Genomic DNA, 15,759 nt, shown 5'->3' on the forward strand with positions numbered 1-15,759 from the left:
AAGGTCAAAAATCAAGTTAAAGTGCTGACGTAATTTTTTCCTCCATATCTCGGAAGTGGCTCAAGTTATCTTGAAACGTTCTACATATTTATGCATCTTCTGCCTGACAGTGATTATCTTATGAATTTTAGGGTCAAAGGCCAGATGAAAATGGTAACAATTTACTATTCAATACAGAAATTGCACTTTTTCTCCATACCTTGAAAATTACTCATTCAATGCATAAACGTATGAATGGGTCAAAGTCAAGTTAAAATCCTTAAATCCCAAATACATGCTCTTCTATTCATCCAATTAAACCTAAGTCAAGGAAGGTGAACATTCAACACCTTTGTGACAAACTTGTCATTTTCATGATTAGCCAATTTTGTGAAAATGTAATCACACATTGTCCACATGTACTATCTAGACCTATTAGGAGAATCATGCATTATGGCGGAGGAATAACAGTCGCCATAGCGACATTTCTAGTTTAAACATAATTTTGTATCACGATATCCAGCATAGGTGATTCACATCGACATCTCCAATATCCCCTAATTACAGTACAATGTTTTGGTTTTGAATATCAAAATTAGATTGCTGTGATTGCCAATAACCCTATAACATGAATAAAAAGGCAAAATCAATACGTACAAGTCTGTATATGGATCACAGAATGAATTTACTACCTAATTTTCCAAGGTATTTTGGCATTTGCCACTGAAAACAATATGGAATAGGCCTGATGTTGTGTGTGTGTATGTATGTCTGTCTTAGTGTTTGTATATCGTGGCTATGTCTCTCACGGAGGCGTTCTCTCCTCTAATCCGATTACGTGCGGACATAATCAAAAAATCATCACATTCTAGTGTCTCAAATGATTTCAAGTAACAAGGTTATCAGTCACAGGGGAGATGAGGTGTTGGAGTAATCACCTTACAAATATTTTAGAGAAATTGTATAGATTACTAAAACAGGGTTTTTTATATAATAATTTATAAATGACTAAATACAACCCCACCACAATAAAAGTTACCTGGTGAGTTTTTACATCTTCACAATAGGTTGACCAGAAGCATTAAGTTAATTCCTTTCCTTTTCATATAGATATATTATATATACTATTCTCTTTAATATTACTCTAATCATTCATCTTTTGATCACGGAGTAAGGTTTCACTTTATCGCGTTCCTTAATGCATGTTTTTTTTTTCTGTTTTGCCTTTTCTGTTTTCTTTTTTAATAATTCATTTTAGTGATTACCCTTTCCATTGTATCTTTCGTATGATATCCATTGATTCCATTTAAATATCTAAATCAAGTGTGATTTTTTTTTCGTGTATCCATTCGTGGCCATTTCAAGATGGGTAACATTGTCAAGTACAATACCTCTGAAGCACCTCTTCTCTACATGTTGCATAGTTTCGATCTATTCAATGGCAATGTAATCCGCGATCACCATTTGTTAAGGACATCTTAATCGTTTATTTTCTTCTACTCGATCCTCAGACTGACTGACAGTAAACGGCGCTTAAGTGGTTTCAGTGTTGAAAATGGAGTCTAGACTGCCGTGATCGATTAAACCTGGAGAGGCTTTAGGAAGGGTGGAGGGGGGGGGACTGCTTTTGTGGAAGGCTGATACGGCCGGTGAGAAGACTTTGTATACTCACACAACTGATTTTGTAACACTTTAGATATGAAGACAGCGATAGATACGCAGGGTTGATGTTGATGTTACATGTTTAACCTACTGACGCTTTCCATACTTGTCAAATTGTCATAGCATAATGGAGAATAAGAAACAATAGCATCCGTTTCTTTATTGCCTTACGTGACTCATGAAAACTATTTCGACTTTAAATGTTATCTTTCATACTATGCTAAGTTCTTGGAAAGTTTTGTATAAAAGTCTATTTCAGCATTTGAACAAAATTTCCGGATACAAATGAAAACATATAATGTAGTCATTTACTTCCGCAATCATTTTCCTGTCATAGAGTTTACTAAACTGATTATGTAGCAAGTCTTACATGCCATCTTATCTTATCATTAAGAGGTCTTCCTTTTGTTTTTCGATTTATTTGACATTTAGCATACAATATAACAAAGACAATACAATATAACAAGTATCACTCACTTGTTCCACTTCATGAAATTCTTCCATCGAGATGTTTTCATGCCAACTGATTGACAAATTGCTCTACGTCGACTTGAATAAGCACTGAATATTGATCGACAACGCTGTTGGCGGAAGCTCCGTGGTGTAGTGGAGATGACGCCTGTCTGGAGATCAGGAGGTCGTAGGTACGAATCCTGCTCGAGTAAGTATGCCCATGATTTCTTTTATCATGTCTACTACTAAAACACTCCTCAGTTTCGTGCTTATTTACGTCGATAGAGAGCAACTTGTCAATCATTTGCAATGTCACTCCCTTGTTCCTGTTTACGCTTGAGCAATTGTCATATTGTTGCTATCTGCGGAATGGCACCCAGTATCACTTATTTGAAAGAACCACATAGTGCCTGAAACTGAAAAAGTTTTCTGCACTACCATTGCTTGCAACTTCTGTGAACAACAGGCAGAACGCATGCAGAAAATGCGACAGGAAAATGTTTTTACCTTTCTGGCATAACAAAATGTGAAATAGAAATTGACTTACGTCTTTTCCAATCCGATCAAAAAGGTGTTTCTTGTGTTTGTTAATCTGTTTGTTAATGAGGTTCTTCACTACGCACCGTTTTTTAAAAATCATTGCTTTGTGGATGTGGCGAAAGAACAAGGGTGTTGGGAGGGACATTCTTATAATGCTTAATATACTTTCTCGTTTGGGTGTATCTGTTCTATTCAATACTATAAGATCGAGGTTCGAATGAACTGAATGAACTGTAAAGCTTCATTATACCGCCCATTGAATTCTTCAAGTTTTCAGCAATCAGCAATCGAATTGCCTTGGTCCTTTATAACAACTTGGTATGTCAATCATTTCTTTTATTTGAATAAACGAAACAAATTATACATAATTGCAACCATATTGTCCCCACTACATTTGTATCTCATTAATCACAATATTATCTTTCTTTCTTTCATACATGTTTCTCCATGATTAAACAATAGCTCCTTAATCGTCACGATATAGTTCAAAAATGTATTGCATATTGCAGCAATATAAGTTTAAAAATATATCAAAAGTTTTGGTTTCGAACTCGGACTCCAACCTACATCAAGGTCTCTTTAACACATTGCATTGTGCAGTTGGTTGGTTCTACTCAATTCCACGTACATTGTAAATGTCGTAGAAAACCTGTAAAACTAAATCAGCAATATCTTTAGAATAGGACAGTCACGCCGAAAAGGGGGATAAGGACACTTTAATTTTACCAATATGATCTATAATATCAACATACTCAACGATGTGCATGTTCATCATATCGTTCATTGCCTATCTTTTTTTTTAACTCAAGACCATTTTAGACCTTGATTTCGGTCTTATATCCCATCCCAGATTCAGTCATTATTGGGATATGACGATGCACTAATATCTCGCTGACATTGAAACATCGTTTGGTGTTATGAGCTGGATTATAGATGACCTGGAGGGTATTTTTATCAGGTCTTCGTCACAAGCAAATGCTAACTGAATGCTGTCTATTGGAGTCCCTCAGTCCCATACGCACCTTCCGGATCAATTGACTAGTGATATTGCCAAACGTGACGGCTCGGACTCTCTACCACGTATACGGTGAAACATTAAAACGGACAGTGACCAGTACAAAACCGAGATATCGAAAGGAATGTGATTCTTTCGCCATGATATGAATATAGGTCGACTCTTGCTCAGCCAGCGCATCAGTTTGAGAGTGTGAGTACAATCATCAATCGATATGATTTTGTGTTGATTATCCTCTATATGAACCATCGATATGCTTAATATGACAGCCAACTGTGAATCGTAGAATGTCATGATGTCTGCCTTCTTCCAACCTTAAATCGACAACATTAGCGATTGTGAGAATAACAATGCTTGCCGCAACCTAGATTTATGTGTATGAGTGCTTCATTCATCAAATTTTCAGAAGGTTGCATCATTCTAAAACTGCCAATACTGCAAACGAAACAACATGGCCGCCAACATCGAAAATGCCCTCAACGCCTTCATCAAAAGCGATAAATTCCTCGATGCAATTCGAAAAGCTGTACGTGAAGGCATTCAAAAGGAGCTAGCAGAGCTAATCGATCGCAATGAAAGAAGTGAGGCGAAAATAATGGAACTAGAAACCACAATAGCCCACAAGTCCAAAGAAATAGACCACCTGAAAAAGGAGGTCGACACTCAACACCATGCCTTAACAGCCCTACAGAGGACAATGAACGCACAAGAACAATACTCGAGGAGAAACTGTTTAAGAGTTTTTGGTGTTGAGGAATCTGCCAACGAGGACACCGATGAACTCATCTGCAGACTTGTAAATGACCGGCTTGATGTCCCACTCCAGAAGCTTGACGTAGAGCGCAGATCACACCGGATTGGAAGAAGGCAGACCGAGCCTAACGCCGGAAACAACCGCGTCACAAGGAGCTCAAAAGGAAAAGAACAGAAGCCACGCCCCATAATTGTTAAGTTCGCGTCGTATCGCATGAGGAAGCAGGTGATTGGTCAACGCCGTCGGCTGAAGGGATCTAGAATCGCAATCGAGGAAGATCTAACAAAAGTAAACGCGAAACTTCTGCAAGAAACAAAACAATGCTCCAAGGTTCTCGCAGCATGGCCGTCTGATGGCAGAATCATAGCATTAATACCAGCCTCAGGAAACAAGACGATCAAACGTGTTATCACGTGCGAAAATGACCTAAACTTGATATGACTACTGCCAGTTTCTTAGTTATATGAGTGCATCATTATACCACAGTCTTAAATTTGATGCAGCTAAATATTGCTGTACTTTTAGTCGTTTTCCACTGTTTATGACTTTTTGGTAACCCCTGTTCAGTATTGTACAACATAGTTATACCATACTTGCTGAGTGTGTGTGTGTGTGTGTGTGTTTTTCTCTCTTTTTTTTCTCTTATTATAATTTGTAGCTAATGGGCAAGAAATATCCATGTACCTTGTGCTCTAAATGTTTCAAAAGTAATCAAAAGGGTCTTTTATGTACACATTGTGAAAAATGGGTGCATATTTCATGTGCAAGCATCCCTTTAAATGTTTACAATGATTTATCAGAACGGTTTTTCGACTGGAAGTGTCCAAAATGCTTGATGAAGCAATTACCTTTTTATGATAAGAAATGCATTAATGATTCAAATAGTAATACAAAACGTAAACCTCCAAGAGTAACAGGTGGAAACGGTTTATATGGATGTGAATTTAAATTCAAGTCATTGTGTGAGAAAGGTTTGAAATGTATACAACTGAATGTTGTTAGTATAATGAAAAATTTTGATGAGTTGAAATCTATCATCCTGCAAAATGATGTTTATGTTTGCGCTCTCAATGAAACCAGGTTGGAGGAAGGAATTCGAGACAGTGAAATAGAAATCCCTGGTTACTCGATTATAAGAAAAGATCGAAACCGAAATGGTGGAGGTGTAGCCATTTATATTCGGAATAGTATTTGTTACAAAGTCTTGGAACACCGGTCTTTATTTGAGTTGGAAGCTATCTTAATTTCGATCGAATTGAGAAATTCTCAACCCATTCTTTTTTTGAATTGGTACAGACCGCCTAATTCTGGACGTGCAGTCTTAGATACGTACGAAGACTTACTAACATTCATGGGAAATTTCAACTGTCACTCAATTATCATGGGTGATACTAATTTTGATATTTATAAAGGACCCTTTTTTTCATATATAAGCAAATATAATCAGATAAATAGTATTTATGGATTTTATCAATTAAATAGTACGAAATGCACCAGAATTACTGTAGAGACAGCCACTCTAATTGATCATATGTTGACAAATAATACTGACTGTATAAAGACCTCAGGTGTTCTCGAGGTAAGCATGGGCGATCACTTCATGAATTATCTGATCTGGAAAACAAATAGTTTAACCACCCATGACCACAATTATGTAACCTTTAGAAAGTCAAAAAATATTGACTGGAATATATTTCGTAAAGATCTCATGCAACAAGACTGGAATGAAATTGAAACTTGTTATAATTTGGAGGATGCTGTTAAGAAATGGGAAGAAAAGGTATTACTGGTCACCAACAAGCACATGCCTATAAAGACAAAGCGTATGCGTAACAAATACTCTCCTTGGTTGAATGAATCGATTTTTGAATTGATGAGAGAAAGAGACAAGGTTAAGAAGAAAGCAATTACACAAAATAGTGAACAGTTGTGGAAGGAATATCGACGGCTGAGAAATAAAGTTACTAATGTTATAAGGAAAATGAAAAAACAGTATTACATCAATAAATTGTCTGAATGTTCCGGAAGAAATGAATCCTGGAATGTTTTAAAATCTTTTCTGCCAAATAACGGTACATCGTCTCATCATCTCTCTTGTGACGATGCATACAGTAAAGCCTCCGAATTTAATGAACACTTTGCCAGTGCTGCTATGAATTTGTTAAATGAACATCAGATGGAGAAAACGGACATCACCGAAGTAGATATCATTACAGGATCCGTATGTTATGATAATATGGACACATTTGCAGTTGTATCTGAAGCTCAGGTTATGAACGAAATCTACAAACTGAAAAATAAAAAATCGACTGGAATTGATGGTATATCGGTTGAGATTTTGAAAGTATGTGCTGATATATTGAATAAGTCTATAACGTATTTGATAAATAAATCAATTATTGAAGGAGTTGTCCCAGAGTCATGGAAAATAGCCAAGGTAATTCCGATATACAAAAAGGAGATAAGTCGAACCCTGATAATTACAGGCCAATTTCCCTGCTGCCTTGTATCTCGAAATTACTGGAGCGCATAGTCTCGTTACAATTATCACACTATCTTAATGAGAACAATGTCTTAACACCGGTTCAGTCTGGATTCAGGGCAAATCATTCCACTGTAACTGCCCTTGTAAAGGTTACTGATGAATGGCTTTTGGCCATGGATGAAGGTGAATATACTGGGGCGATATTCGTCGACCTACGGAAAGCGTTCGACACTGTCGACCACAATGTAATGTTAGACAAGTTGTCGAGAATTGGTATAAATGGAGGTACACTTGAGTGGTTTAAGAGTTATCTGACGGGCAGGAGGATAGTAACTAAGGTCAACAACGCATTGTCTGATGAAATGTACTTAACTCATGGTGTGCCCCAGGGCTCTCTTCTTGGCCCTCTACTGTTTTGTGTTTTCATTAATGACCTGCCTCGCATTTTTCAGTCATGTCGTGTTCATCTTTATGCGGATGATACAGTCATTTACTACTCAAACAAAGATATTAAAGTCTTGGAGTCCATTTTAAACAAAGAAATGCAAGTTTTTGATCAGTGGATGTCACAGAACAAACTCTTGGTGAATTATTCAAAGACCGTCAGTATGCTTTTTGGTACGAAATGTATGCTCTCAAGGTGTAATTCACTAGATGTAAAAATAAAAGACACCCAGATTCGAAATGTTGAAACGGTAAAATATCTTGGAATTCATATCGACGCTGAGTTGAAATGGAATATTCATGTAGATAAAATGTGCCAAAAAATCAGTAGATTGATTGGTTTTCTTGGAAGATTAAGACATGTTGTAAATGAATCAAATTTGAATTTGATATATAAATCTGTGATTCTTCCACATTTTGATTATGCAAACGTTATCTGGTATTCCGCTCCACAAGGTTCTCTGTCAGCCCTTCAAAAGCTACAGAATAGAGCGGGTCGTATGATTATGAGAGTAAATCCATATTCTTTTGTATCTACTCAACATATTCATGATGTTTTGGGCTGGGAATCTCTTGAATACCGATATAAAAAGAAAAGGAGTATGATGATTTATAAGATATTGCAGAACTTTCTCCCCAATTACATGTCTGATAATATTTCTAGAAGATTTCTTAATTATTCACTGCGTTCAAACCAGAATTTGAATCTTCCAAAGCCAAATTCGAATAACTGTAAAAGGACTTTCTTTTACAGGGGAGTATCAATGTACAATCAATTGCCCAATGAAATTCGTAACGCATCAACTTTAAGATCTTTTCAAATGTTATTATCTGATTATTTAGATAGAGTATTATGGTAAAAAAAAAGACTCAATGGAGTACCAAATGTAACAGCCATTTTTGTGTGTGTGTGTGTTTTTTTTTTTAGGGGGGAGGGGGGTATATGAGTCTTGCCTTTTCTTTTGTAAGTTTGTTCTCCTCCTCTTTTTCTTTTCCTTGCTCTGCTCTTCTCTACCTATCTCTGATTATTGCTGACTCTCACTGTACCAGTTCGGTAAATGATTTTCATTATTTTTTTCTTATGTTTTGTATATACAGTGTTTATCATCCTTGTATTGTACTGTAAATTAGGGACCCTGTGGAAGAACAGACATATTTTGATAATATGACTGAACAGGCAATCCCCCGTTTCTTCTGTAAGTATATGCAATGTATATGCAACTTGTAATGTGTGTATTTTTATATGAAGACGGAAATAAAAACAAACAACAAACAAACAAGACAGATAAACAAGTCGTAACTGCCTGTATAAAATCATTACTAACTTTTCAATTAACCATGTTGCTTTACGCTATATATTGATATAGGAGTCTCACTTTTTCTAAAACCTATAATGAATGCAAAGATCATTAGTAACTACAGCACTATAGGGCCCACTTTATAACTTCAATCAAATCAGGTTTGTGGTTTACAGCAGTTCTGTTTGCGGGATTTAGTACTTTCAAAGCAACACCATTCAAAATGAAGGAAATCACACACAGAGTATTGTATCCCTTTTCCGTCCACAGCACGTCGCAGTCTTTTTCATTTTTTTTCTCTCTCTCTGTTTACATACATATGTTATTTAATATGCATATGTATATAATATATATATATATATATATATATATATATATATATGGATTCTATCAATTAGATATATAGATAGATAGATAGATAGATAGATATCCAGGTATAGAGTACTTATTTTTCATTTATCTATTTATCTATTTTTTTCTGTGGGTACATCATACATTCATATAAAATGCAGTTTAACGCTGACATATTATTTACCGTTGGCTTTTGTCATTTTTGGAAATGAATAATCGTCCACTGTACCATGTTGTGTTCTGTATTCATATGCCAACCTTCAAAATGTATTTGTCTGCCACATATATTTCATATGTTTTGTATTCGTCAGATGCTTCTAAAAAAAAAATAATGTTTTGAAATAACGTCAGTTCAAACAATCTAATTCCAATTTTTCACCTTATGTTCCATAATTTTTGGTTTCAGAAAATAAAAATAAAAACTTTAGATTAAACTTTCAGCTTCAGAAACAATTCATTCTTAGGTTATGTTTTTCCAAGAGAAGATGAGGATGGCCATTATTATAAACATCATTATAATGACAAAGAACAGGCATGACAGGTACGAGAAAACTTGTGATCAACATTTACTTTTGTCTGTAGCAACTTTTTTATATCTCCGTAAAATATACCTACCTATAAATTCTACTTTTGCAATCTGTTTAGTGCAACATCTATCATGTCTATAACGGTAAATCATTGCTCTTTCTAATGAAAGTAATAGCATGGCAAGTAGGATACATAACATAATTATCTCATTGTGTAAACTAATCTTCGAGACACCTTTATCACTCTGAGTAAGACTTATGATTGAGATTAGAACAATATGTTGAAATACAGTATACGTAATGCACAGGGTGCAACTATCATTCAATGGTAATTACCAGTATCTAACTTCTCATAAACAGATTTTTAAAAAATCCACCATTGGCAGCTGCAAATGCACAAATCCCAACAAAATTGTTTTCCATTTTGTGTAAGGATCAGAATGAGATGTTGTATCTCCCCCTTCAAAACTATAATTAGGCAATAATGATTTACCAATTATGACATTACTTTACCTACAACCACTCAGGGTTAACCATTGCTCTAAAAAAATACGAGATAATTTGATGCGCAAATTAGTTGGACAGGTGTGAGACAATCGAATCATATTATCTGCAATACTATTGTGACCATCAACACTTAATACGACTTCCTCTCCTTTACTTTGTTGTTCATGACACACTTCCCCTGTTCCGTTAGTCAGGATACTATTTTTTTCTTCTTGATGAAGTCAACTTAAACATAGGTTTAACCTCTCTTTAGGTAGTCTTCTTGTATTTATTTGCAAAAAAAAAAAAAGGTGTTTACATGGTAATGATTGCTTTTGATGCTGTCAAGGAATTCAGTTTGCTCTAAGCATCGGTGACTAATTAATTGGATGATCTTGGTTGTGCTTGCACTTTTTAAGTTTTCTTTCTTACTCTAAATGTAATTGTTGAAGAGATTCCATTCATTTCTTTAAAGTGCGTTATACTGGATGTAGACAAAATGAAGAAAATTGTCTTTGTGAGATGATACAGATTACGTCAAATGCAAGTACAAAAAATATAATATACTTGAGGTAATTTACATGCTGTCTTTGCTGAAGAATGCGCAAATTCTATTCCATAAATCTGAGGTCATCGTTATTTCTACAGCTATTGCAGCTGCTTCCAGTCTTCTTTGCTGCTATATATCTTTAGTCTATTACAGCAGCGATTCATAGATAATTCTGCTCGAGGAATAAAAACCATAATTATCTCTATTCCGTCAAGATTTTTACTTCTCTGAAATATTTTAACTTTTAGGACACATCGATTGCGCTACTCATAAGTTTCCACTGCCCTTTTACAGGGAGATGAGGGCATTTGTCAGTGTATTCCACATTCGTGACGAGAACAGTAAACATCTTCTAAATGCTATGAAAACTACTCTTCATGGACCACAATGGAAAAAACAGCAGGTACAGCAACGATAAATAACTAATATTTTCAAAATTGTCTTTTTCCCCACGAATAAGGTGCTTCAATGGCGTATAAAACTTTCCTGCTTCAGTCATCTTATTCCATATTGAATAACAGCTAGGAATCGAAGCATCTCTAAATTTCTAGGTTACAAATGCTCTCCTATACATTGCAATTTATATACATGTATGTTAGCCTTTGGAATTATTTTGCCTATGGAGATTTGTTCTGGGGGAAAAGCATATCTTCATATAAAGATGCTGTGGTGAGTACCTCTTTGTCCATCTCCACATACTGATTGTCGTCGATTTCACCAGCACATGCTTCAAGAACAAGATATCCATTTTCGTCCAACTCGCGCTGTTCTCTTGGCTTGCTGGAGTATATTGAAACAGAATAAAGAGAATTATTCGGGCCTATCACGTGAAGGTCGCGTTCATTATTTTTCTCGATAGTAGCGTACTCGTGATCATACGGTGCATCTCTGATGGGTGAGGATTGGTCGGAAGTTGAAACAACATCTTCGCAAACTGACCGTTCAGAGACCTCGCATCTACCAACATATTCTTCCAGTCTGAACTGGATGGGCATATCTTTATTGATCTCTTGCCCCAAGGATCGGACACAGTTAATGTAACTAGTCTTTTCCTGTTCAAATCCTGTAGGCCTGTCTTGACTTGCGTTGGAAATCATGTAACTGTTTTCATCAATGTCGTTTTCAGTTGTAGAGAAGTTCCTATATTGAACAAATAATTTGACATCTTCCTTTTTATTCACATTTCCTGCCATGTCCATATACTGCTCTTTCTGGACATGAGATGTGATGTCCTGATACTGCGAAATGTCTTCACCATCTCCTAGTAGTATGACGTCACGGAGTGGCCGCGAAATGCTGTCCGGTAGATCGTTGACCACTTCCCCTTCAAGAGTGTGATTCTATCAAGGACAATAAAGAGTAGGGGCAGCATGTATTGTGTTGTTTGCTGACATTAACTTTTCAGTTTATTTCTAGAGATGCGCAATGTGTTTGAAAAAAAAAAAGCGTTTATCAATCATGGTAAGAGATATGAGTATTGTCATCCTGGTCAAACGAATATAGTCCTATGGCATCTCGAGTCTTCTGCCTACATTTCTACATATGCAATAAATATCAGCGCCGTGTAATGTATCGGAGAAAGGTAGAAGCACGTTATATCGGCGTGACAATTTACCTGGAAACCAAACACGAATAAAAATCAAATTGATGGTAGCTTTGTAACAAAAGTGTGATTGTTTCAAAGTAGAGTTTCCAAAATGTACACGTTACTCTTTCTGATGAGTTAAGAGTTCACTTTGCATATAGAAAAATTGTTAGTATAGAACTTGCTGCGAGCGAAATTCGTTATTTTATGTATTTCTCGATTTGTAACTAGGGAGTTAAATACTGCAGAGAGTTCCGTTCGAAAGTTACGACCTGTTCTATTTAACAATAGAATATACGGTGACTACCTCTGCAGAGTTCTGGTAGATGTGGTTCACTTCTTCCTGATTAGCTGTGGCGTCGCCAGTTTTTTTGCCCTGTCGTTCCGGCAAAGGGCGATGCATCGCGTCGGTATTGATAGGATGGGTACTCGATTCATTTGAATTTTCTGGGTGGCTACGTTTTCTGTTGGGTGAAAAGAAACGATATGAGAGGTTTGGGGAATATACGTCGTTGTAATAAAATATGAATACAGGTTTGTACGGAAACAGCTATGGCAAAAACTAAGTAATCAACATTTTTTTCGCAGATTTCTGAAACAAAATTTCCATCCTACAAATGTAGTAAATATGAACTACTTTTGCTTTCAATCTTAACTTTCAAGCATTGAAGGATTGTTTGAATTCTATTGCCCGTCCTTTCATCGAAAAACTGTCGTGCCTGAGGTGTCGCTGGGAACATTATGACTGTCTTTGTCGTTTTATGTCAATATTTGTAATACATAACGTATTGCATTATAAATAACCATTTTATGTAAATATATAATGATAACAGTACATTACATTTTATCAATTCATTTATTTATATGGGGTAAACACATAATGTAATAGAGAGAAAAGTATGTGCTTTCACTCACTTTTTCCAGCGATGTTTGCACCAAGCGATAGATAAAATGGCAAGTACTAAAGTAGCGAAACAGACAGGGGATCCAATAGTCAGTGCAGTATATTTTGTCTCCAGGTCTCCAGAAACTGACAAAATAATAGAATTCATCATATCGACAATTCGTCATCAAATAATGATGTAATGCTTGGAAACTTGTTGTGACTTTCTTAGCATTTCTCTCGGGTGGCAAACTTCTTATGTCCCTTTTATGTCGGTCACCACCGAGTCCTATAGTATAGAGAAACAAGTCGTCTGAAATGTCTGATCAACATTCAGGCATTTGTAATTTCTATAGATCTTAACATCTCCAAGGTTTGAAATTATTGTTTACATTATAGTCCCATTATTTCCATAATCATACTTGCGTAAACGGTAAAAGAACGGCCAAGGGGAACAATTTTGTTCTTCAGTTCATCTTCTCTAATTGGGTGAAAGAAATCTAGTAAATACACAATATTATTGTAACATTTGACTAACATTTGAAAATTATTGATTCTTTTGAAAAAGGGCAAAGGATTTGAAATGGAAGAATTTGTCGAAAGGACAACTTTATCGCATATAAAGCAAATCACCTCGCTCAGCACTTCACACGAATTCAGTTAATAATAACAATTCTAGTGGAAATGTTGATTCCATGATAACTAAGATACGAAAAGAAAAGTTTTTGCAATACCGTCCTCCAACAACCTTTAATCACACCGGCATTCGACACATTACACATTTTCTTCAGGGTTTCGGACATACCTATTTGATGACTATTGAGAAATTTTAGAAATAATGAACGTACTGATTTGATTAAGACACGAAGCTCACCTGGAAACCCTGGGTCCACTGTTTCTTGCAAAGCCGTCCATTCTTCGGTGTCCTGAATCTCGTCTATGATTCAAAAGCAGACAACAGGGGAGTTAAGGAAGTGCACACGCTCAAGATAACGCATTGTTGTGGGCATTCTACTCATGTAGTCTTTACTCTACACGTTTCCATAAGATCATACATAGAAAAGAAAAATGAGCCCCTATGCCCCTCTTCTTTTGCAAATCAAACCATAAAAAAGTTGGTCCTGTGTTCCAAGTGCTTCAGGCTGATGATGGCGGCAAACAACATAATATCGTTCGGTACCACATATTCATACGTCATTTATTACAGGGAAAGAGGTCGACATGATGTTGTGAGAGACAATGGTAACCTGCTAGCACACGCATCCACTGCAGACTTATTCTGTTTTAGAATACTACAAATTATGTCAGTCATAGCTGCGGGGGCTTTCAAAACAGTGCAAAATAAGAAGAAAAGATGGTTCAATGGATTATACAAGGAATCCGGTGCATGAAAGAGTACTACAGCGCATAAATCTACTACTGTTAGAGGCATAATGACGCCCCCTCAGAAAATTATGGCTGAAATTATAGACATTACCACAAAAACTCACCCAAACAGAAAACGTCTGTAACATTAAACTGTTCTTGAACTGATGTCCTTACAAGGCTACAGCGTATAAACACTTCATGAATACTCGTTCATACAATATGAATATTTCAGTTCATGTAACACACTGAATGTGCAATTACAATACACTCTTGAAGTGAAGTCTATATTTTCTGATGTCGTTGTGCTGATTTCGGCGTCATGTCGTTCATTATCTGTGACAAAACTCACGAAAATATTTAAACCTGTATCAACACGACTAACGGAAGAGCGAAAAGAAGCAGATACATATCTTTGACAAAGAATGGAATTTGAAACATAATTATCATATTCATTGTTCTTTCACTTGAAGCAAAGGAATACTTCCGTCGGGGAGTTTGGACAATAGTTACAAGACATGCAGACATTTTAAAAGCAGTCAAAGGCTCGGTTTTAATAGTAATGACTCAAAGCGTTATCAAAGATTCAACAATTAACACATAGAGAAGTGTTAACAGGAAATGCAGATAATAGGCATACATTACAGATTTTGTTTCTTTGTTTTTATTGTTCCATATTCCACATTTCAACAAATACATAAAACATAAACATCACAATACAAAAGCATAGATGAATTGTAGAGTACAGCTTATAAGACAGCTTATAAGACAGAAGACTGAACGAAATCACAATCAAGAATTACAAGCCTATTCAACCATTTCTTTTGGCAGCTACTGCATGTATATAATATATAAATATACTGAAATGAATAACACTGGTGCTCTTGAAAAGTCAGGAGCCAAATATGGAGGAAATCGTCTTCAATTTTCTATCGCTCTAGATGTTATCATAATCATGCTTTCGCAAAGTTTGAAGTGAAAATAATCAATTGATTTTGTGATTTTGTTTGTTTGTTTTTTCGTTTGTTTGTGGGGAGGAGAAAAGATATGTTAGATGGCATGATAGCAATCACCTCGACATTAATTGTGGCCTTCTCATCAAAATAAAGAACTGTGTGTTGCATTATCGACTGCCCGGCAAGAAGAACTATCATTTAATGCACACTAAACCCAATTGAAGACTTTACTTGTCAATGACTCATCCGGCTATTAAAGAATCGTCACTTGCTATAATAGTATAATGATACAAGGTCGTGTAAGATCCCCCCGCAATGCAGATACTACAATAAGGAAATCATGGTCACGATTGACAAGTTCACATACCCACCTTCTTTAGCAGGTGGGCCTGCTGTATATGGTAGAAAATATGATTAAGTTTGATC

Source organism: Diadema antillarum, unplaced genomic scaffold (genome assembly GCF_040938485.1).
Source record: "Diadema antillarum isolate AM-2024a unplaced genomic scaffold, OU_Dant_1.0 scf00000180, whole genome shotgun sequence".
NCBI lineage: Eukaryota > Metazoa > Echinodermata > Echinoidea > Diadematoida > Diadematidae > Diadema > Diadema antillarum.